Raw genomic sequence first — 23,291 nt, forward strand, 5'->3', positions numbered from 1 at the left:
TTGTTTAAAATCATACCCTAGAGGGTGTGGACAACAAAATATTTAATTTGTGCCTGACTAGAACAGTTTCCCTCAGCATCATACCACCAACACCTTTCATTCCCATTATGGTGTTTCTTTTTTGGACACTTTCTGAACTCTCCAGGAAACAAAAAGACACTGAAATTGACCAGATCCATTTTCCTCCACCCATTCAAGCATGTGTGCATTTCAATCCACAATCTTTGAACAGCTTTTATACAAAGGGTTCTCCATATTCCCACAAATCCTGACGGTAAGAGATAGGAATCATCATGCATGAAAATAATAATATATTTTTGCACAAATATAATATAACAAGTTTTTATGAATGAAAACCCATAAAAACACACATAACTGCTTTTTTGCTAATTTAATGTTAACAACTATTACCAAGTTCAGCTGATGAACGGTGATTTTGTAAACGTGTAACTGTCTTGGTGGGCACACGGCTTGGTACTGTGTGTGTGTGTGTGTGTGTGTCTGTGTTTTGTTTTGTTTTTAGCAGGAGATGGAGTACTGGTGGAGGTGACAGGTGTTCCCTATCTTCGCTGATGACCTTCGGTGTATTTAAGCAGCAGGCAGCCAGCATCTCACCGCTTGAGTGTTAGCCTTCAGTGGTAGAGCTCCAGCCATCTCAAGTATTGTTAAGTATTTTCTCGTTTGACTTTTGCTAACCTGCCTGTGTCTTCTTGTACGCCAGATCGAGACTACATGGATATTACCCAGGCTGGATCGTCGTACAGCTTTGTTAAGCTCACTTTGTCTCGGACCTTTGGAGTACCTGAGCTTCACAGTTGTTATCGTTCTACTGGACTAACTTTGCTGGTTGCTGCCAGGTGCCTCTTGCCTCACACCGATTCCACAGAACCTGTCCACCCTCCACCGCTCACAAGCGACCCAGCTCCAGCACCGTACCACCACTCGCTGTTGCACACTCCTGGTTTGGAGCCTTCGTTCTCACCGCACTGTGTGCTCATTCCGGTCTGTCTGAATCCTCCTACTCCTGGCAGAGAACTCACCCAGCCTAGTAAGGAAATACTTCTTCATTATTTCAATCTTAGTTTCACTCCTACTTAGTGTTCGCTTCTTCTTTACAGCCTCGCCATGTACCATTGCAACCAGTATTCCTGTATTCAATAAACTTTCCTGTTTCTCCTGAGCATTTCCTAAATGTGGGTCAAGTCAGTTTACCAAACTATGACAGTAACTGGGAGAAATCCTTTACATCAAGTTTAAACAATGTGTTTTTAAGACATGCATTCTACCTCAGAGTAATGTTTTATAATAAAATAGAATAGAAGCAGAATTGATTTTGCTCAGTTCTGATTAATATGATGCAGCTCCATTAAAATGACTAAAACATGACTTTTGATCTCTAAACCTGTTTCAGAACTCGGGTGTTTAACGGTTCTGACAGAAACAACAAACCCGAAACGTTTCCAAAGCGGCTGCAAAGTAAGAGACGACTTACAGGAATGAGAAACTGAGCTGCTCCCAGATATATGTTACTCACCACTCAAAGACATCATTTTACACAGCCCTGCCAACATCTGAGGACAAATTCATTTTTGAAGTTATTTCTATTAGTCCCACACATTAGCTTAAAATGGCATTTTTGTTCAGATGTTAAAATACATGAGACTTGTTCCACACATCGGAGAATATTATGTTTGCAAGTTTCCTGTGGGATTTTAGGCTGTTTTGATTTCTCATTCTAGTGCTACAATAACAGATTTACATCTGTATTCCTCCTTCTGTATAATGGACTCTTTACGATCTTGTGATCAACTGAGTGAGCAGATTGGTTCCAGATCAGATGTCATTATGATGGCTCTGCAGGGTAAAAACACATCTGACATCCACAAATCTACACTCATTATTGAATTTGCTAACCCTCCATTCTTCTCTGTCCGGTAAATTTGTGTTTAATGCTGGAATAATTCTATGAATTTCAATGACTCATCCTCTGTGACCCATCTAACACTGATAAGACTGGATTTAAGAGTGAGATTTCCGACTTGGCCTTAATGTTGCATAAAACTAAATTACATAACATCATGATAAGCAAGGATCAGTGTCATAAAATGCCTTAAAATAGCACATGTTCCCTGGAATGAGCATCTGCTGTGTTCATGTTGAATTTGCTCACAGTCAGACCAACTGCATTTTGGTTTGTTTTGTCCTTTGACTTAACATCAGTGTTACCAGAGAGCTCCAGCATGTTCAAATATAGACATTGCAATCATCTGTGCAGCTAAATCATTTTTATTTGACAGATTGTTTTCTGTTCCTTAAGTTCCTCTCCAGTCTCAGGTTCTTCTCTGTCCTGTGTTGGTCTGGTCTCTTCCGTCATTTCATCAGCAGGACCTGTAAGCCTGAGGTTTGAGGTTTGCACAGCATGCATTTACTCACATGATAAGGTCAAATGTCAGGACTGATCAGCAGTAGGTCGCTCTAAACTACTGAACAGCAGATTTACTGGATTTTCTGTAGGAATCATGCATCTATGCACAGATGTGTTCTGTCCAAGTCCAGTAAACCTTTTTAAAGGGAGATTTGTTCTATTTTAGGAGAAATTTCCTTTGTACAACTGATTTCATTTCAAACGTGCAGAACAGATGTTTGTTTTCTGTGTTCCTCTCATCTGCCAACTAATTATCTTCTACCCTGAAGAACACACTGTACAAAATGCTCTTCTAAACTCAGGGCTGTTTTTGAAGTTTTTGGACGCATCCCTGGTTTGCAAAATCTGTTCGTTACAAAGAAAAAACAATTCCTCTTTAGTTCATAAAAAGAAATGACAGAATAAAGTTGTAGGACAATTACGTCTCCAAAGATTATTTGCATATTCTCATGGCCCTTCACCAGGGGTGCCCAAAGTGCAGTTCAAGGCCCCTGGTGGGCCTTGGAATAATTTTGTGCGGCCCCAGACTGCAGTTCAACATCTGGCCTGCTAGCAAATGGAGCTAATGCAGATGCAGACATTTTGTATCATGAGATTTTCAATACAAGTTTATATCTTCTTAAATGGAAATTGATAGCTACAACGGCAGATTTTTCTTTTATTCACCATGATTTCTAGCTTTCATTTTGATATTGTAGTAAGTTGGGCCACAAACACCCAGTTGCTTTTTATAAACAACCTCGGGCTGGACCCGTTCATTAAACTTGGCTAAAAACAGGTTTTTTGTTCCAACCGCAAACCTCATTGTACCTATTTTTATGTGATAGACCAAGATCAAGTAGAGCAGTAGATGAGTAGAACTGTGATAAAGAAGGAAACAAATATCTGCATTTTAATTATTTTTACATATAGCCACCTAAACTGTGGCATGCGACTGTTTTAAGCCATCTTTACTTTTATAATCCCAAATAAATTACATTGCAACTAATCACCTTCAAATTCACCTATGTAGTAAATATTGTAAGGTCCACCTGTGTCATTTAATTTAACTGCAGATGTTGTTTCTGGCCTCTGAAGTTTGCAAGAGACCAAGGAACACAGCAGACAGTTCAGGGAGAACATTGTGGAGAAGTTTTAAAAAAAAGATTTTCAAACTTCTTCAGCAAACCTCTACAGCAAAAAGAGGTTCTACAAGATACTGACTCAGAAAGATAAACAGAAATGCAGGCCACACTTTTCAAATATTTATATACCAATATAATTATGCATCCTTTTCCTTGCACTTCATAACTTTGCACTATCTTTTGGTTTATCACATAAAATCCCAATAGAAAACACTGAATGAGCTCTGTTCACTTAGGCAGCACTGAGTTGCATGCCAGGCCCTGGTTGGTGCAGAAGTCAAAGCAGATTCAAAGTTTCTTGATTAGGTAATATATGTGCCAAACACTGTTCTGTTGTCTTTTGTTGAGTATTTATTGCACATTAGGGTAGTGAAATTAAATACAAGTACAAATAAACTTGTGCTTCCTCTGAATGTTTCAACACAAGAGCTAAAATTATTTCTGTTTCTGAGAACCTGGAGAAAGAAGACCTAAACATTTCTGTCATTCCTACACTTTGAACACTGTGACATTTTTAAGCCTTCTGGTTGTAATCTGATGAAAATAAAGTGACAAGAACATGACAGTTTCAACAGCAATTACATCTGTGCCCGGGGCACTTCACCCTACCCTGCTCACCTAAGTCAACTGTCAGAACCTACCTCACACACCTGCCTGCCAGGTTACAAGAGCAAGACTTGTTGCCTCCCATTGTGTCTGTCTGACGCTCCGCCTGCAGATCACTTCCACAAACTTCAGAAACCAACACAACTGTGTTTGTGCACAAAACGTTAACTAAAGTGAAATCTTCTCGTTTAATTTAGGTATGAGCCACCTTAGGATTTCAAGAAAGATTTTGTTTACTTCTTTGCACTTTTATCTAAAAATTACAATGAAGCTGCCTCATCTTTTAAACTTAAAAACCTTCAGTCATGCAATTAATACTCGATGTTAACTTTTTTACCACCTGATTTTTACCCCTGCCTTTCATCAGATAGATTGAATGTGTACAGATTTAATCAACCCAGAACATTTTTATCTGTTTCAGTAACAAACTGTGGTCTGCATGTAAACTTTAACACATGGAATCTAGCTCATGTAACCTAAACAGTTTCTTTCTGTTTCTGTTTCCCTGTCTGCTGGTCTTTGTCCATGTTTCTCACCTTTTTACCACAAATAAAACATCTCAGTCCACCTCAACCATCGTCTGTCATGTCTAACTTTGGTGTAAAACAGACCAATTTGCCTGTGAATGTCCAAGTTTGCTGAAATCAAGTGTGCTCGTCAAATGAAGCTTATAATCTAGGAGGCAGTCCTGCTGTGTGTAACCAGATATAGCCCTTCTCCTTGTGACAGACAGTTTGGCTGCAGGGCTGAGAGAAATGGAGACACAGCCAGACCTCCTGGCTTAGACAAACACCTGTCCTGTCTGGTGGTGAGATGGAAAAGCTTTTTACCCAGCCAAATATTGGAACATACTTTTACAATGATGTCTGTTCACCAGTCTCCTTGGTAACCAACTCTTGTACTGGTTAGTGGGGGTGGTAGTCTCCACAAAGTTATGCACTACAGCATAAGGATACAGGGTTTAAAGCAGAGCCACCACTTTGTTGCCTGGATAGCAGGTTGAAAGCTGTCAGCAAAGCTAGATAGCCCAGCTAAATTTACATTTCCATAGAGCCTGTCAAAAACAAAAACACAACAGTGTCTAACCTGTAGGTTTACATGCTGCCTGTGTAAATTATTCTGTAACAAGTAACACATTCTGTACAACTTCAAAGTCTCTTAGTTCAAGAGACTTTGAAGTAGAGCAATGTCAACTAGAGTAGTGGTCATGAACAATAAAGGCTGTACATCATCTGATGTGATATTGAATTATGTTGGAGAGAAGAAAGACGGCATTAGGGCTTTCCAAATTGATCACTCAAGGATTTAAATATTTCAGTTTTTGTTAATCAGATTTAAGTGTTGTGTGTTTTATAGACAAATCTGTCTTTATGATCTGGAGTGTAAAAAATACTGAAGTATATTTGGTGATCTTGATAAGGTTGTGGTTAAATGTAACATAAGAAACTTTTTAATATTTCCACTACCTTCACCTGACAAGTGATGTAAATTTCATCAACTTTTCAGAGCAAACTAATTTTTGCTGAAAGCCTTTGCTCATTCCATGTCCCTAGAGCCAGCCTAAGCATCCGGGGATCGGGCCGCCGAGGTCTCCACCTTCGTCCGCCGCCCAATCCTATTTGCACCGGTCCCTCACGGTTCCCCCTGCAGGTGGTGGGCCCACTGGGGGATGGTCTCGCGTCTCTCGTTCGGGCTTGGCCCGGCCGGGTCCCGCGAGGAGCAACCCAGCCACCAGGCGCTCTCCGACGAGTCCCGACCCCAGGCCTGGCTCCAGGGTGGGACCCCGGCTCCGCCGTACCGGGCGACGTCACGTGCCTCGATTTTGTAGTCGTCATGTGGAGGAGTTCAAGTATCTCGGGGTCTTGTTCTCGAGTGAGGGAAGAATGGAGCGGGAGATCGACAGACGGATCGGTGCGGCTGCCGCAGTAATGGGGGCACTGTTCCGGTCCGTTGTGGTGAAGAGAGAGCTGAGCCGAAAAGCAAAGCTCTCAATTTACCGGTCGGTCTACGTTCCTACCCTCACATATGGCCATGAACTTTGGGTCATGACCAAAAGAACGAGATACCGGATACAAGCGGCTGAAATGAGCTTCCTCCGTAGTGTGGATGGGCACTCCCTTAGAGATAGGGTGAGGAGCTCGGCCATCCGGGAGGGGCTCAGAGTAGAGCTGCTGCTCCTCGAGAGGAGCCAGTTGAGGTGGCTCGGGCATCTGTACCAGATGCCCCCTGGACGCCTTCCTCGGGAGGTGTTCCAGGCACGTCCCACCGGGAGGAGGCCCAGGGGACGGCCCAGGACACGCTGGAGGGACTATGTCTCTCGGCTGGCCTGGGAACGCCTTGGGCTCCCCCTGGAGGAGCTGGAGGAGGTGTCTGGGGAGAGGGACGTCTGGGTGTCTCTGCTGAGTCTGCTGCCCCCGCGACCTGGTCCCGGATAAAGCGGAAGACGACGAGTACGAGTACGAGCCTTTGCTCATCTGTCTTCAGTTTTTTAAATTTTTTTAATGCGGTGGAGGGAAAGTGATGTAATGGATGGAGACAACACATGTCCAACTGATTAACAGTCTATTCAGCTGGAGATTGGAACCGGCAACTCAGTGATGTCTTTTACCTTAAGATCAAGAACAATTGAGATGGACTTGTGCTGTTTGTGCTGGTGTCCTGCAGGGATCACGTGATAATCTTCACATCCTAATCTGTTATTGAAACTGGTGCTGGCATCTCATCCTCATGTTTAGGGGTATGATGGAACAAGGACAAATCAGACAAACTGTAGTATAAGTAACTGCATAAGATTTACAAACATAATGGCTATGCATGTATGAAATCATATAAACACTTCCTACATAAATGGACATGAAAACGTGAATAAATACCCGCTCAGACTGGTGCTGACAGGCAGGCATGTCATGGCCGCTGGTTTGAGTGATCACAGGAACTGATTGGGCTGATGTTCTGAGCCATGAGGTGAACACACACAAATCCCTGCTGACGTACAATTTTGATGAATGCAGCTGAATCCTGTGATTAGGGGGATCCCAGGTGGGAGGATCAGAGCTCCTTCTCAGGGCTATCTTTTACAGAAATGTTCAACCTTTGGCAACACCAGATACAATGACTGCATTTATTTCGAATGCGGAGAACAACAAAAAATCTGCAATCACAGCTGCAAAAAAAGATCATGATTTATAAAAACATGTTTTTGGGAATTTTTAATCAGGCAGAGCTGACTGTGCCAAAAGAAATAAAATAAAAATATAATCAATCAAGTATCAATATCAGTAAATCAATAAAGTTGGGCTGCACGGTGGCGCAGTTGGTCGCACTGTTGCCTTGCAGCAAGAAGGTCCTGGGTTTGACTCCTGACCTGGGTTCTTTCTGCCTGGAGTTTGAATGTTCTCTCTGTGCATGCATGGGTTCTCTCCAGGTACTTCGGGTTTCTCCCGCAGTCCAAAAACATGACTGTTAGGTAAATTGGTCACTCTAAATTGCCCTTAGGTGTGAATGAGTGTGGTTTTCTGTCCCATTTTAAAAGCTAAAGCTGAGAAAAGCTTTTCCCAAATCCATCATCTTTACATTTTACTTTGGATCTAGGAACATCCAGCAGACACTGGCTGCTGGACCCTAAAGGTGTGTGGATCTTGTGGAAATCACATAAATAACATGATTATGTGATGTGATTTATTTGAGATATTTGGTATTGTATGTCAGATCCCTTTCAAACACCTTTTTAATTTTATGACTTAATTTTAGATCAGAATATTTATTGCATGTTTTTACCAGAAACTCGGCATAACTGGAGCTGCTTCTCTTGTTCAAGCTTTGCAACCAATCACAATTTAACATTTTTAATCAGAGTCGGAAGAAAATGAAGAGGCACAGCAACCGTTCTCTCTCTGGTAAAACTTGCTTTAAAGGACATTTCTCTGTCATTCAAACATTTAGAAAGCGCTTTGAACCATCTGCAGACGAGACAGCAAGGACAGACTCACTCCAATATAAAGTCCATTACAGTAATCTAAGCGGTATGAGATAAAAGAATGGATTATTGTTTCATCAAAAAGGTTGCCTGGACAGGAATGATTTCACGTTTGCCCACCGGCTGTAGATGATTTTTAAGTCCAGAAAATCACTGAAAGAACTGCTTGGAAACAATCTTCCCACTGACATGGCTAAAAACCTTATTTCTGTTTTAAAAGAAATTTGACCTTCTTCAAGTGACTCTGCTATCAATAACTTTACCAGTAAAATAAAGACTGCCACTGACTCTGAAAACTAAAAACAATACATGCCTTCCCTGGAGAAATGAAAAAACCAAACAATTCAAAATAAATTAAATTTAAAATCAGTAAGAAAATGGATGGAAAATAGATTATTAATAAACTACCTATACGGGGTGTGGATATTTATTTAAGGAGTGAATGTGAAAGTGTTACATGGTGTAAAACCAACAAAGCCAAACGAGCCAAAACATAACAAACCAAACCCAAACCCTGTCCAAGGAATGAGCAGCAGCCCAGTTTAAATAGACTGGAAACCTGGGGTGTCAGAGTCTGCCTGCTGCTAACCCGTTCTCACCACTAGGTGCCACCAGCTGGGAGACACCAGGAGGATGCATCAGGTGCGGCTCGTTATTTGATGACAGAACACTCAGGCCAGCCGGACCCTGCAGAGGTCCTCCAGAGAACCTTAACCGAACACAGTCAGCAGATCCAATCGCATGGTACGACGCTCCGAACCCTCCTCGACCGGCAACAGCAGACAAACCAGCAGCTGGATCAGATGACGTCCCTCTTACAGTACGCCCTGAGTTCTCAGTCCGCTGCACCCACAGGGGTCGCAGCTGAGCCTCCGGTGTCCCAGCAACTTCCGCTCGGGCGTGACATCTCTTCCCCCAACCCGGATAAGTTTTCTGGGGAGGTGGGAAACTGGTCCAATGCTCGCTCATGTTTAACCGGTAACCACAAGCCTTTCCCCATGACGATGTCAAAATCTCGTACATTCTGGGCTTGTTGACTGGCAGAGCGTTGCAGTGGGCAGAGGCAAGGTTTACAGACTGTAACCATCTCGGTGTGACCTTTGATGGCTTCATCAAGGAGTTTAAACAAACATTTGATCTAACTTCTGATAAGTCTAGTGTGGCCCGCAAATTGTGGGCACCAAAGCAGCTCAATCGCGCCCTCGCAGGTTATTTGATTGAGTTCCGCACAATGGGCTGGATTGCTAGCGCGTTAAAGGCAGCGTTTTTTCAGTCCTTGGACGAAGCCATAAAGGATGAAATTGCTTTAGTAGATGAGCCTGACAGTTTGGACGAATATATCGCCCTAGCGGTACGCCAGGACTCCCAACTGAAGGAGAGAAGGCGGGCCCGCACTGATAGAGCGGGGGCCCGGCCGCAGCACGCTCCTCCGTCCCCGCTGCCCGTGCCGCTGGCCCAGGCGATCAGCCACGCTGAGCCAGAACCGATGCAGTTAGGAAGGAGCGGCAGGGATGGCGAGAGGGCAATCAGAGTTTTTACTGTGGTTCTTCGGAACACTTAATCTCTGACTGTTCCGTCCGGCCAAAAGGGGGGGTCCGTCGGCCGCTGCCTCACAACCGACAGACCGAACCCCTAACCACCAAGCCCCCAGATTTCCCTTGCCGCCGACCCTGTTAATAAATCAAGTCACTGCTCAGATGGCCGCTTTAGTCGACTCTGGCTGCGAGCTGAATTTAATTGATCTGAACCTAGTTATACAGAAGCAGATCGCGACTGAGCCCCTGTCGCACTCGGTGGATTGTTTGGTGAATGAAGGCTTTCTCGTTTGATCTGATTTCTCTCTACTGTGATCTTACGTGTCTTACGTGGTTTTTCTAGTATTGGTAAGGGGTCGCTAGCTTAGCTTTAGCTCCACCATGGCTACCCGTTCTGCTGTTTCTCTCTCTGAGTCTCCTCCTCTATCCTGCTCTCTGTGTCAGATGTTCAGTTACTCCTCTGCCTCCTCTAGTGATAATGGGACGTGTAATAAATGTAGCATTTTTGTAGCTTTGGAGCCGAGGGTGTCGGAATTGGAAGCCCAGCTCCGCGCTGTTAAAAAACCGGCAGATAGCCGAGGCCCCTTAGCCAGCGTGGAGCCACCGAGTGTAGCTCCTCATAGCAGTCCTTCAGCAGAGCCCACGCAGCCGTTGTCTCGGGCCGGCTGGGTGACGATACGTAGAAAGCATAGTCCTAGATCCCAGCCCACAGGTCACCACCAACCCGTCTGCGTTTCTAAAAGATTTTCCCCATTCAGCGACACACCCGCTGAGAAGCTAACTCTGGTAATTGGCAGCTCCATAGTCAGAAACGTGGTACTAGAGACACCAGTGACCATAGTCAAATGTCTGCCAGGGGCCAGAACGGGCAACATCAAATCCTACCTGAAACTGCTGGCTAAGGATAAGCGTAAATACAGTAAGATTGTAATTGACGCTGGCGGTAATGACACCCGGTTACATCAATTGGAGGTCACCAAAATTAGTGTTGCTTCGGTGTGTAAATTTGCCAAAAAAATGTCGGACTCCGTAATTTTCTCTGGTCCCTTTTCTGATATGACCTGTGACGACATGTTTAGCCGCATGCTGTCATTCAACCGCTGGTTTTCTAGGTGGTGTCCAGAAAACGATGTGGGCTACATTGATAATTGGCGAACATTTTGGGGAAAACCTGATCTGATCCGGAGAGACGGCATCCATCAAACTTTGGATGGAGCAGCTCTTCTTTCTAGGAATCTGGCCAAATGTATTAGTTGTCCAAAACTCTGACAACCCAGGGTTCAGACCAGGAAGCTGGGTCGTAGTTTAACACTCCTCGCTGCAGCTTCTGTACTGTTACCCACCCATTACCCTATTAAGACAGAGTCTTGCCCACGGCCAAAATTGAATAGATTAAAAAATATTCCCCCCATGAGTTCGCTTCGTTCATCCTGGTCGGTGTTTACATCCCGCCGCAAGCTAACGTGCAGGTCGCACAGCGCATGCTCGCCGACCAGATACTGAGTGTGGAGCGGACCAACCCGGACTCCTTAGTTATCGTCGCTGGCGACTTTAACAAAGGTAATCTCACCCGCGAACTCCCCAAATATAGACAGTTTATAAAATGTCCGACCAGAGAGGACAACACTCTGGATCACTGTTACACCACCATCAGAGACGCTTATCACGCCGTCCCACGTGCTGCACTGGGCCAATCCGACCACATCATGGTCCACCTGATTCCTGCATACAGGCAGAAACTAAAGCTCTGCAAACCTGTTGTGAGGACGACAAGGAAGTGGAGCAGTGAGGCTGTGGAGAATCTCCAGGCGTGTTTAGGCTGTACAGACTGGGATATGTTCAGGACTACTACCAACAGTCTGGACGAGTACACAGAGGCTGTGACTTCCTACATCAGCTTCTGTGAGGACAGCTGTGTACCATCATGTACCAGGGTGAGTTACAACAACGACAAACCCTGGTTCACAGCTAAACTCAGAAGGTTAAGACTGGATAAGGAAGAGGCCTTCAGGAGTGGGGACAAAGACATATACAGAGAGGCAAAGTACAAGTTTGGCAAGGCAGTGAAAGAGGCCAAACGACTGTACTCTGAGAAGCTCCAAAACCAGTTCTCAGCCAACGACTCTGCATCTGTGTGAAAAGGGCTCAGGCAGATCACCAACAACAAGCCAAAAGCCCCCCACTCCATCAACGACCAACGCCTCGCCAACGACCTGAATGAGTAATACTGCCGCTTTGAAAGACAAAGGGACAGTCCTGCAACCATCCCCCACGACACCCCCCAACAGCTGCAGCCACAATCCACCACCCCCACCTCCCCAACCTCAAGAGGGACCTTGGCACTTCCAACCCCCACCCTGAAGTTCCCCCCCGCCAGCCCCCTACCCACGCCGGGGACGGCTTTTTCCATCCAGGAGAGGGACGTCAACAACTCTTCAGGAGACAGAACCCCCGGAAAGCTGCTGGACCGAATTCTGTCTCAGCCAGCCTGAAGCACTGCGCTGATCAGCTGTCTCCAGTCTTCACAGACATTTTTAACACCTCACTGGAGACATGTCATGTGCCAGCCTGCTTCAAGTCCTCCACCATCGTCCCTGTTCCCAAGAAGCCAAGGACCACAGGGCTTAATGACTTCAGACCCGTCGCCCTGACCTCTGTGGTGATGAAGTCCTTTGAGCGCCTTGTGCTCTCACACCTAAAAGACATCACCGACCCCCTCCTGGACCCCCTGCAGTTTGCCTACAGAGCCAACAGGTCTGTAGATGATGCAGTCAACTTAGCCCTTCACTTCATTCTCCGGCACCTGGACTCCACAGGAACCTACGCCAGGATCCTGTTTGTGGATTTCAGCTCTGCCTTCAACACCATCGTCCCAGCTCTGCTCCAGGAGAAGCTCTCTCCTCTGCTCTTCTCCCTGTACACCAACAGCTGCACCTCCAGTCACCAGTCTGTCAAGCTTCTGAAGTTTGCGGACGACACCACCCTGATCGGACTCATCTCTGATGGTGACGAGTCCGCGTACAGATGGGAGGTGGACCATCTGTTTGACTGGTGCAGCCAGAACAACCTTGAGCTCAACGTTGTAAAGACAGTGGAGATGGTTGTGGACTTCAGGCCGAACCCAGCCCCACCTGCCCCCATCACCCTCTGTGACTCCACAATTGACACTGTGGAATCTTTCCGCTTCCTGGGAACCATCATCTCCCAGGATCTCAAGTGGGAGCCGAACATCAGCTCCCTCATCAAGAAAGCCCAGCAGAGGATGTTCTTCCTGCGGCAGCTGAAGAAATTCAACCTGCCAAAGACTGTGATGATGCACTTCTACACAGCCATCATTGAATCCATCCTCACCTCCTCCATCACCATCTGGTACGCCGCTGCTACAGCCAAGGATAAGGGCAGGCTGCAGCGTGTCATTCGGTCTGCTGAGAAGGTGATTGGCTGCAGTCTACTGTCGGTCCAAGAACTGTACACCTCCAGGACCCTGAAGCGGGCAGGGAAGATTCTGGCTGATCCCTCCCACCCTGGTCACAAACTCTTTGAGACTCTCCCCTCTGGCAGGAGGCTGCGGTCCATCCGGACCAAAACCTCACGCCACAAGAACAGTTTTTTCCCCATCTGCCACCAGTCTGATTAACAAAGCCCAGAAACCACCCTGACACTCTCCCTTTCCCCCACACCCCCCTTTTTTGCTGACAGGACACCTGTAACCTGCAACTCTATGCGTTACATTAATGCTCAGCTTGGACTCCTGCTTTACTTGCACAATGATCACGTGCACTGTTGTACCGCTCTGGCATCCTATACTGCTCTACATTTACTCTCACTCACTTAAAACTGTGCACATACAGGTCCTTCTCAAAATATTAGCATATTGTGATAAAGTTCATTATTTTCCATAATGTCATGATGAAAATTTAACATTCATATATTTTAGATTCATTGCACACGAACTGAAATATTTCAGGTCTTTTATTGTCTTAATACGGATGATTTTGGCATACAGTTCATGAAAACCCAAAATTCCTATCTCACAATATTAGCATATTTCATCCGACCAATAAAAGAAAAGTGTTTTTATTACAAAAAACGTCAACCTTCAAATAATCATGTACAGTTATGCACTCAATACTTGGTTGGGAATCCTTTTGCAGAAATGACTGCTTCAATGCGGTGTGGCATGGAGGCAATCAGCCTGTGGCACTGCTGAGGTCTTATGGAGGCCCAGGATGTTTCGATAGCGGCCTTTAGCTCATCCAGAGTGTTGGGTCTTGAGTCTCTCAACGTTCTCTTCACAATATCCCACAGATTCTCTATGGGGTTCAGGTCAAGAGAGTTGGCAGGCCAATTGAGCACAGTGATACCATGGTCAGTAAACCATTTACCAGTGGTTTTGGCACTGTGAGCAGGTGCCAGGTCGTGCTGAAAAATGAAATCTTCATCTCCATAAAGCTTTTCAGCAGATGGAAGCATGAAATGCTCCAAAATCTCCTGATAGCTAGCTGCATTGACCCTGCCCTTGATAAAACACAGTGGACCAACACCAGCAGCTGACACGGCACCCCAGACCATCACTGACTGTGGGTACTTGACACTGGACTTCTGGCATTTTGGCATTTCCTTCTCCCCAGTCTTCCTCCAGTCTCTGGCACCTTGATTTCCAAATGACATGCAGAATTTGCTTTCATCCGAAAAAAGTACTTTGGACCACTGAGCAACAGTCCAGTGCTGCTTCTCTGTAGCCCAGGTCAGGCGCTTCTGCCGCTGTTTCTGGTTCAAAAGTGGCTTGACCTGGGGAATGCGGCACCTGTAGCCCATTTCCTGCACACGCCTGTGCACGGTGGCTCTGGATGTTTCTACTCCAGACTCAGTCCACTGCTTCCGCAGGTCCCCCAAGGTCTGGAATCGGCCCTTCTCCACAATCTTCCTCAGGGTCCGGTCACCTCTTCTCGTTGTGCAGCGTTTTCTGCCACACTTTTTCCTTCCCACAGACTTCCCACTGAGGTGCCTTGATACAGCACTCTGGGAACAGCCTATTCGTTCAGAAATTTCTTTGTTTCTTACCCTCTTGCTTGAGGGTGTCAATAGTGGCCTTCTGGACAGTAGTCAGGTCGGCAGTCTTACCCATGATTGGGGTTTTGAGTGATGAACCAGGCTGGGAGTTTTAAAGGTCTCAGGAATTTTTTGCAGGTGTTTAGAGTTAACTCGTTGATTCAGATGATTAGGTCCATAGCTCGTTTAGAGACCCTTTTAATGATATGCTAATTTTGTGAGATAGGAATTTTGGGTTTTCATGAGCTGTATGCCAAAATCATCCGTATTAAGACAATAAAAGACCTGAAATATTTCAGTTAGTGTGCAATGAATCTAAAATATATGAATGTTAAATTTTCATCATGACATTATGGAACTTTATCACAATATGCTAATATTTTGAGAAGGACCTGTATATTTATATTATATTGTAGATATGTTTATACTGTTTAATTTCAATTCAAATTCAATTCAAAGATACTTTATTGATCCCCGAGGGGAAATTAGAATTCCAGTACAACCCATCCAAACATACATCATGACACAAGACAATGGGGGGACGGGTCACCGAGGCTTTGCTGCCCACTCACAGGCGCTGCCCTTGCTAGATGAGAAAAGAGGCCACATTAGGTAAGTAGAGGGAAAAAAAATCATATTTCACACTTTATCCTTAGCAGGATACAGTTTGAGATTGCAAAAAAACCTCAGCACAAAGAAGCAACAAGTTGACAAAACAACATCATGCCGGGAACAGTGAAGGTGGTGTGAGGAGTGCAAATGTTTATCTTGAGCATGTGTGTGTGTGCAAGTGAGTGTGTGCAAGTAAGTCCATGAAGCACTGTCCCAGAGGCCATTGTCCTTGATGGTTCGTTGGAATGTACATCAACCGGCCACACAGTTCTGAGCGGGTCCACAGATGTCCTCAGGGAAGGGAGGGGGCAGAGGGAGCAGAGCGTCATGTTTACATAACTTCCAGGAGAAGTTGAAAATAACCAGCCATCAAGGCAGGGGAGCCAGGTTCAGAAAAACAACAATTATTTGGGTTAGGCTGACTCTTAATTTTCCGTCAGCCTTGAGGATCTCACTGGTTCTTCTCAAAGGTGAATCCAAACAGCCAAATTCCTGGTCTTTCTGCCAGATCCGAGCGAACAACTTTCTCCAAGATGTATCCCATTTCACCCCTGAGTCCAGGAACCGCAACCTGCCTGCGATCCTGTGTAAGGATCACATCCAGTCTGCGATTCAGCTCACGTAACATCTCAGTCTGAGTGTTGATCGCTCTGAAGATCCCATCACACATGCCAGGCAGCCTTACAATGGCCAGAACAGCTGCTGACATTCTCCGAATTTCTCGATATGCCAGGTAACCGCTGACTCCAAAAAGCAGAAATCCTGATGTCAAACATCCAATTATATACACATCTTCCACATCCTCAACTGACATTATCGACAGACACACAATCCTCCACTTCTGCCAGGAGTCCATCGTGTATCCGGAGAAAAATGTCCCGTCCGGGCAAGTGGGCTCTCCCGACCCCTGTCTTCTCGTCGAGAAAATTTGATCAATTGCATTGAGAGACCAGCTGACCAAATCCATATTTTGGAAGAATTTGGAAGATGTGCAAAAAGAGGCTCCAAAAAAAAGACAAGACACAGAGCTGAAGCAGGGCAGATATGGGAGGGGTGCGGGAGACAGAGAAAAAGCGTCCACCTCCACCGAGAGCAGGAAAAAGATTGTATTGTATTGCACCAACTACGCCAAAACAAATTCCTTGTATGTCCAAAAACGTACTTGGCAATAAAGCTTTTCTGATTCTGATTCTGAAATAATCTAAAAGGAGGAAATCATGAAAATCTCATAAAAATAAACACAACTCAGACTAAAAAGAAAAATAAAACAATTAAATGTGACTTACTGAACATAAGATCTCTCTCTTCAAAGAGTTTGCTAGTTAATGACCTGATTTGTGACAATCAGGTTGATTTATTTTGCCTCACAGAAACCTGGCTGCAGCAAGAGGATTATGTTACTATAAATGAGTCAACTCCTACTAATTATTTAAATTTTCACATTCCTTGAAATACTGGGCGAGGAGGAGGAGTAGCAACCATCTTTCAGTCCGATTTATTGACTGGTCCCAGACCAATCAATAGCTACAACTCTTTTGAATATTTAATCCTTAGTTTTCCTCATCCAAATTGCAAAGCACTAAAACCTCTTCTGTTTGTTGTTTTGTACCGCCCACCAGGCCCTTACTCTCAATTTTTAGATCAGTTTTCAGACCTTTTATGTGATTTAGTGTTAAGTAAAGATAAGGTTATTATAGTGGGGGATTTTAACATTCATGTTGACACTGAAAGTGATAGCCTAAATATAGCGTTTAATGTTATCTTAGACTCAGTTGGCTTTGCTCAAAACATTAACAAAACTACCCACCTTTGTCTTCATTCTCTGGACCTTGTGCTGACATATGGCATTGAGTGTAAATACATCATATTTTCTCATAACCCTGTCCTGTCTGACCATTTCTTAATAACCTTTGAGTTTAATTTAACCGAGTACTCTACACCTGAAAGAAAATGTCATTATAGTAGATCATTATCAGACAATGCTGTAACAACCTTTAAAGAATCTTTTCCACTTTTAATTTCCTCATTATCACAGAAAAATACAGTGGAGGGCAATAATTTTGTTTCTCCCCCTTCACAAATTGATTCTCTTGTTGATAGTGTTATGAAGTAACACTATCCTTAGTAAATGGATATGTACCACAAGGTTTTAAGGTAGCTGTAATTAAACCTTTACTTAAGAAACCTTCGCTTGATCGAGATGACTTGAAACATTACAGACCTATATCCAATTTTCTATTCTTATCTAAAATTCTTGAGAAAATTGTTGCTAATCAAATGTGTGAGCATTTACACAGCAATGGCCTGTTTGAGTTTCAGTCAGGTTTCAGAGCTCATCATAGCACTGAAACAGCTCTGCTGAAAGTCACTAATGATATTCTTATGGCCTCAGATAATGGACTTGTGTCTGTACTTGTCCTCTTAGATCTCAGTGCCGCATTTGATACAGTCAATCATAATATTCTCTTAGAAAGGCTGGAATATGCTGTAGGGATCTGGGGAACAGCGCTAGGCTGGTTTAAATCTTATTTGTCTGACAGACTCCAGTTTGTTCATGTAAATGATAAGTCATCTTTAAACTCCAGGGTTAATTGTGGAGTACCACAGGGTTCAGTACTTGAGCCAATTCGCTTTACTACATATATATATATAAATATATATATATACAGGGGTTGGACAATGAAACTGAAACACCTGGTTTTAGACCACAATAATTTATTAGTGTGGCGAACGGCCTCCAATACAGCATCAATTCGTCTTGTTAATGACATATACAAGTCCTGCCCAGTGGTCAGAGGGATTTTAAGCCATTCTTCTTGCAGGATAGTGGCCAGGTCACTACGTGATAGTGGTGGAGGAAAACGTTCCTGACTCGCTCCTCCAAAACACCCCAAAGTGGCTCAATAATATTTAGTCCTCAAGAATGGTTCGGTAGTCCTTGGCAGTGACGCGCCCATCTAGCACAAGTATTGGGCCAAGGGAATGCCATGATATGGCAGCCCAAACCATCACTGATCCACCCCCAAGCTTCACTCTGGGCATGCAACAGTCTGGGTGGTACGCTTCTTTGGGGCTTCTCCACACCGTAACTCTCCCGGATGTGGGGAAAACAGTAAAGGTGGACTCATCAGAGAACAATACATGTTTCACATTGTCCACAGTCCAAGATTTGCGCTCCTTGCACCATTGTAACCGGCGTTTGGCATTGGCATGAGTGACCAAAGGTTTGGCTATAGCAGCCCAGCCGTGTATATTGACCCTGTGGAGATCCCGACGGACAGTTCTGGTGGAAACAGGAGAGTTGAGGTGCACATTTAATTCTGCCGTGATTTGGGCAGCCGTGGTTTTATGTTTTTTGGATACAATCCGGGTTAGCACCCGAACATCCCTTTCAGACAGCTTCCTCTTGCGTCCACAGTTAATCCTGTTGGATGTGGTTCGTCCTTCTTGGTGGTATGCTGACATTACCCTGGATACCGTGGCTCTTGATACATCACAAAGACTTGCTGTCTTGGTCACAGATGCGCCAGCAAGACGTGCACCAACAATTTGTCCTCTTTTGAACTCTGGTATATCACCCATAATGTTGTGTGCATTTCAGTATTTTGAGCAAAACTGTGCTCTTACCCTGCTAATTGAACCTTCACACTCTGCTCTTACTGGTGCAATGTGCAATCAATGAAACTTGGATGACTTTAAATTTTCTGCTTCTAAATTCAGACAAGACAGAAGTTGTCATCTTTGGTCTTTAAAAAAGAAACTGCTTAGTCAATCACTTAACCTGGATGGCATTAAATTGACCTCCGGTAATAAAGTAAAAAACCTTGGTGTTATTTTTGACCAGGACATGTCATTTAAATCCCATATTAAACAGGTTTCTAGGATTTCCATTTTTCACCTCCAGAACATTACCAAAATTAGAAATATCCTGTTATTGCTTTAACAAATTTGATCCACATGCAGAGAACACTCAGGAGACAGAGGAAAGTTAATTTATTTACAGAAGGTGAATGTGGACTGGGAACTGGAACTGGATACACCGACTGTATGGAGAGAAGGTTGGGTGTGTTGATGGAGAACAAAAACAGACTTCCTTCAGAAGGCATCTTCAGGCTTACTGAGTGATGTTGATCTTGCATGGAGGGGGTCGGAGCTGGGACGGAAGATGACCACAGAGGTGCCTGAATTGATTTTCCTCTTGATCCTTCACTCAGTGTGCAGCGGTGAGGTTTCTCTGAAGGCAGCTCACCTACTGAGGCTCCATATGCCGGGCTTGGAGATGAGTAAACGTTGGAGGATGGACAGGGTTGGTTGAGCTAGAAGACAGGAGGTAGGAGAGCCAGTAGCAGCCAGCTGAAATGGAATCCAAAACTTTTCTTGAAATCTTGAAGCTTGTGAAGCAGTTCAAATGAGGAGTCAGTTGAACCAGAACAGATCTGCAGCGGAGCCTAGAGAGGAACACAGAAATGACGAGGGTTACTATAGTTTTCTGAAGCATTGAAAAACTTATTGTTGTATGGCCAGTATTTGTTACCACATTAGGCTACACTCAGGCGTAGAAGTGCTGGCCGACTGCTTTCTTATACTCCTCCAGTAGTGTAAATAGCAGGCAAATAGCTGAAAAACTAGTCCATGCATTTGTTACTTCAAGGCTCGACTATTGTAATTCATACTATCAGGATGCCCACAAAATGCAGTTAAAAGCCTTCAGCTGATTCAAAATGCTGCAGCAAGAGTTCTGTTGAAAATTAAAAAGAGAGATCATATTTCTCCTATTTTAGCTTCCCTTCATTGGCTCCCTGTTAAATCCAGAATAGAATTTAAAATTCTCCTCCTCACATATAAAGCCCTTAATGATCTAGCTCCATCATACATCAGAGATCTGATTGGTCCATATGTTCCTAACAGAGCACTTTGTTCTCAGACTGCAGGTTTACTGGTGGTTCCTAGAGTCTCTAGAAGTAGAATGGGAGGCAGATCCTTTAGTTATCAGGCTCCTCTCCTGTGGAACCAGCTCCCAGTTTTAGTCCGTGAGGCAGACACCCTGTCTACTTTTAAGGCTAGGCTTAAAACTTTCCTTTTTGATAAAGCTTATAGTTAGAGTGGCTTAGTTTATCCTGAGCTATCTTCCTTATTTTTTACCTCCATCTTCTTCTCTCCCTGTTGGTTGGAGTAAAGGGGAGTTAGGTTTAGCCTAAACCGGCTCAGTTATGGTTGAGGTGCAAACACACCCTCCATTTCTGCTACCTGTATGACCCTTTCTCTTTTCCAATGGTTATAATCAGTCTGACAGAGAGAGGTATCCCAATCCTTGTGGTTTTTAGTATAACAATGACCGTCAGTGGGCTCTAGACGGACAAACTTTATCAGTTTATTATTTTACTTGGTGCCCCTACATGTGGCCCATTCTTGGGTGGCCGGGCTCTGGCACTCGGTGGTTTGGTCTGGCCTCCCCCGGCAGCCCGGCGGTAATGTCCGAATACCACCAAGAAGAACGAACCACATCCAACAGGATTAACTGTGGACGCAAGAGGAAGCTGTCTGAAAGGGATGTTCGGGTGCGAACCCGGATTGTATCCAAAAAACATAAAACCACGGCTGCCCAAATCACGGCAGAATTAAATGTGCACCTCAACTCTCCTGTTTCCACCAGAACTGTCCTTCAGGAGCTCCACAGGGTCAATATACACGGCCGGGCTGCTATAGCCAAACCTTTGGTCACTCATGCCAATGCCAAACGTTGGTTTCAATGGTGCAAGGAGCGCAAATCTTGGGCTGTGGACAATGTGAAACATGTATTGTTCTCTGATGAGTCCACCTTTACTGTTTTCCCCACATCCAGGAGAGTTACGGTGTGGAGAAGCCCCAAAGAAGCGTACCACCCAGACTGTTGCATGCCCAGAGTGAAGCATGGGGTTGGATCAGTGATGGTTTGGGCTGCCATATCATGGCATTCTCTTGGCCCAATACTTGTGCTAGATGGGCGCGTCACTGCTAAGGACTACCGAACCATTCTTGAGGACCATGTGCATCCAATGGTTCAAACATTGTATCCTGAAGGCGGTGCCGTGTATCAGGATGACAATGCACCAATACACACAGCAAGACTGGTGAAAGATTGGTCTGATGAACATGAAAGTTGAACATCTCCCATGGCCTGCACAGTCACCAGATCTAAATATTATTGAGCCACTTTGGGGTGTTTTGGAGGAGCGAGTCAGGAAACGTTTTCCTCCACCAGTATCACGTAGTGACCTGGTCACTATCCTGCAAGAAGAATGGCTTAAAATCCCTCTGACCACTGTGCAGGACTTCTATATGTCATTCCCAAGACGAATTGACGCTGTATTGGCCGCAAAAGGAGGCCCTACACCATACTAATAAATTATTGTGGTCTAAAACCAGGTGTTTCAGTTTCATTGTCCAACCCCTGTATGTACTTGACTTTTGTGAAGAGCCTTGAGACAACATGTGTTGTGAATTGGCGCTATATAAATAAACTGAATTGAATTGAATTGAATATTTTGTATTTCCTATTACTCAGAGCTCCTTAGTGCTTGGGTTTCAGTGGCTGCAGCTCCACAACCCTCACTTACGTTGAGCTGAGCTGCAAGTTGACACCTGGTCTGAAAGATGTCTTTTTTCCTGACTTTAAGTCTGCCGTTTTCCCTAGACCACATGTAGAGGAGGGTGAGGCGGAGGAACCTCCGGATTTGGCCCAGGTCCCCTCTGATTACCGTGACCTTAAGCTGGTGTTTAGTAAGTCCAGGGCCCTGTCACTACCGTCCCCCCACCCCTACGACTGCACCATAGAGCTCCTTCCCGGTGCCCCATTACCCGCTAGCTGGTTTTATAAGATCTCTCGGCCTGAGAGGCAGGTAATGGAGAGGTACATTGCCGAGTCCCTGGCGGCAGGTATTATCCAACCCTCCTCCTCTCTCCTTGGAGCAGGTTTCTTTTTCGTAGGTAAGAAGGATGGAACATTACGTCCCTGTATTGATTATAGAGGCCTAAATTCTATTACTGTAAAGAATTAATATCCATTGCCACTTTTAGCTTCGGCCTTTGAGCCCGTTCATGGGGCCACTATTTTCACTAAGTTAGATTTCCGTAACGCCTTCCTGCCGCCTGTCCTCCGCCGAGCGCAACTATGATGTAGGGGACAGGGAGCTCTTAGCCATCAAGTTGGCCCTGGAGGAGTGGCGGCACCGGCTGGAGGGCGCTGTGCTGGTTTGGACAGATCACAAAAATCTATCTTATATCCAATCAGCTAAGTGCCTAATTCCACGGCAGTCATGTTGGTCACTTTTCTTTTCCCGTTTTAATTTGTCTATCTCTTTCAGACCGGGTTTAAACCTGACGCTCTGTCCCGCCAGTTCGATCCCGAGGACTCTGAGAAACAAACAGTCCCAATCTTGCCGCCCAGCTGTACAATTGGGTCCCTAAGCTGGGAGATAGAGGACCTGGTGCTGCGAGCCCTATGGATGACCCGGGGCCAGGAAAGGTGCCCCCTGGACGGACCTACATACCTGCCACAGTGTGGCCTCGGCTGATCAAATGGTTTCCCTCAGCCAAGTTCTCTATTCATCCAGGAGTCAGCCAAACCATTGCCGTGGTTTCCAGATGCTTCTGGTGGCCCTTGCTACATAGAGACATCAGAGTGTATATTAACGCCTGCACCACATGCGCTACAAGCAAGTCGTCAAATAAACCTTCAGCAGGCTCGCTCCAGCCGCTCTGTGTCCCCGGGCGACCCTGGTCCCACGTCACCCTGGACTTCGTCACGGGTCTGCGGAACTCCCACAGGATGACTACAATCCTGACGATGGTCGACTGGTTCCCCAAGGCCTGCCACCTGGTTCCCCTCCGGAAGTTACCTTCGGCTCTCCAGACCGCCATGCTGATGGTCAAGCATGTTTTTCGCCTCCATGGCAACCCTCTAAACCTGCTGTCAGACTGGG

General features: G+C 45.1%; 1 long non-coding RNA gene across 1 annotated transcript; it reads left to right on the top strand.

Annotated features, from left to right (window-relative positions):
- The first annotated feature begins 636 nt into the window (after positions 1-636).
- On the top strand, positions 637-4,728 carry LOC124860610. The gene is made up of 3 exons (XR_007036399.1): positions 637-1,048; positions 1,119-1,193; positions 1,412-4,728. It is a non-coding gene; the product is annotated as an uncharacterized LOC124860610 (long non-coding RNA).
- The last annotated feature ends 18,563 nt before the right edge of the window (positions 4,729-23,291 follow it).

Source organism: Girardinichthys multiradiatus, chromosome 23 (genome assembly GCF_021462225.1).
Source record: "Girardinichthys multiradiatus isolate DD_20200921_A chromosome 23, DD_fGirMul_XY1, whole genome shotgun sequence".
Taxonomy (NCBI): Eukaryota; Metazoa; Chordata; class Actinopteri; order Cyprinodontiformes; family Goodeidae; genus Girardinichthys; species Girardinichthys multiradiatus.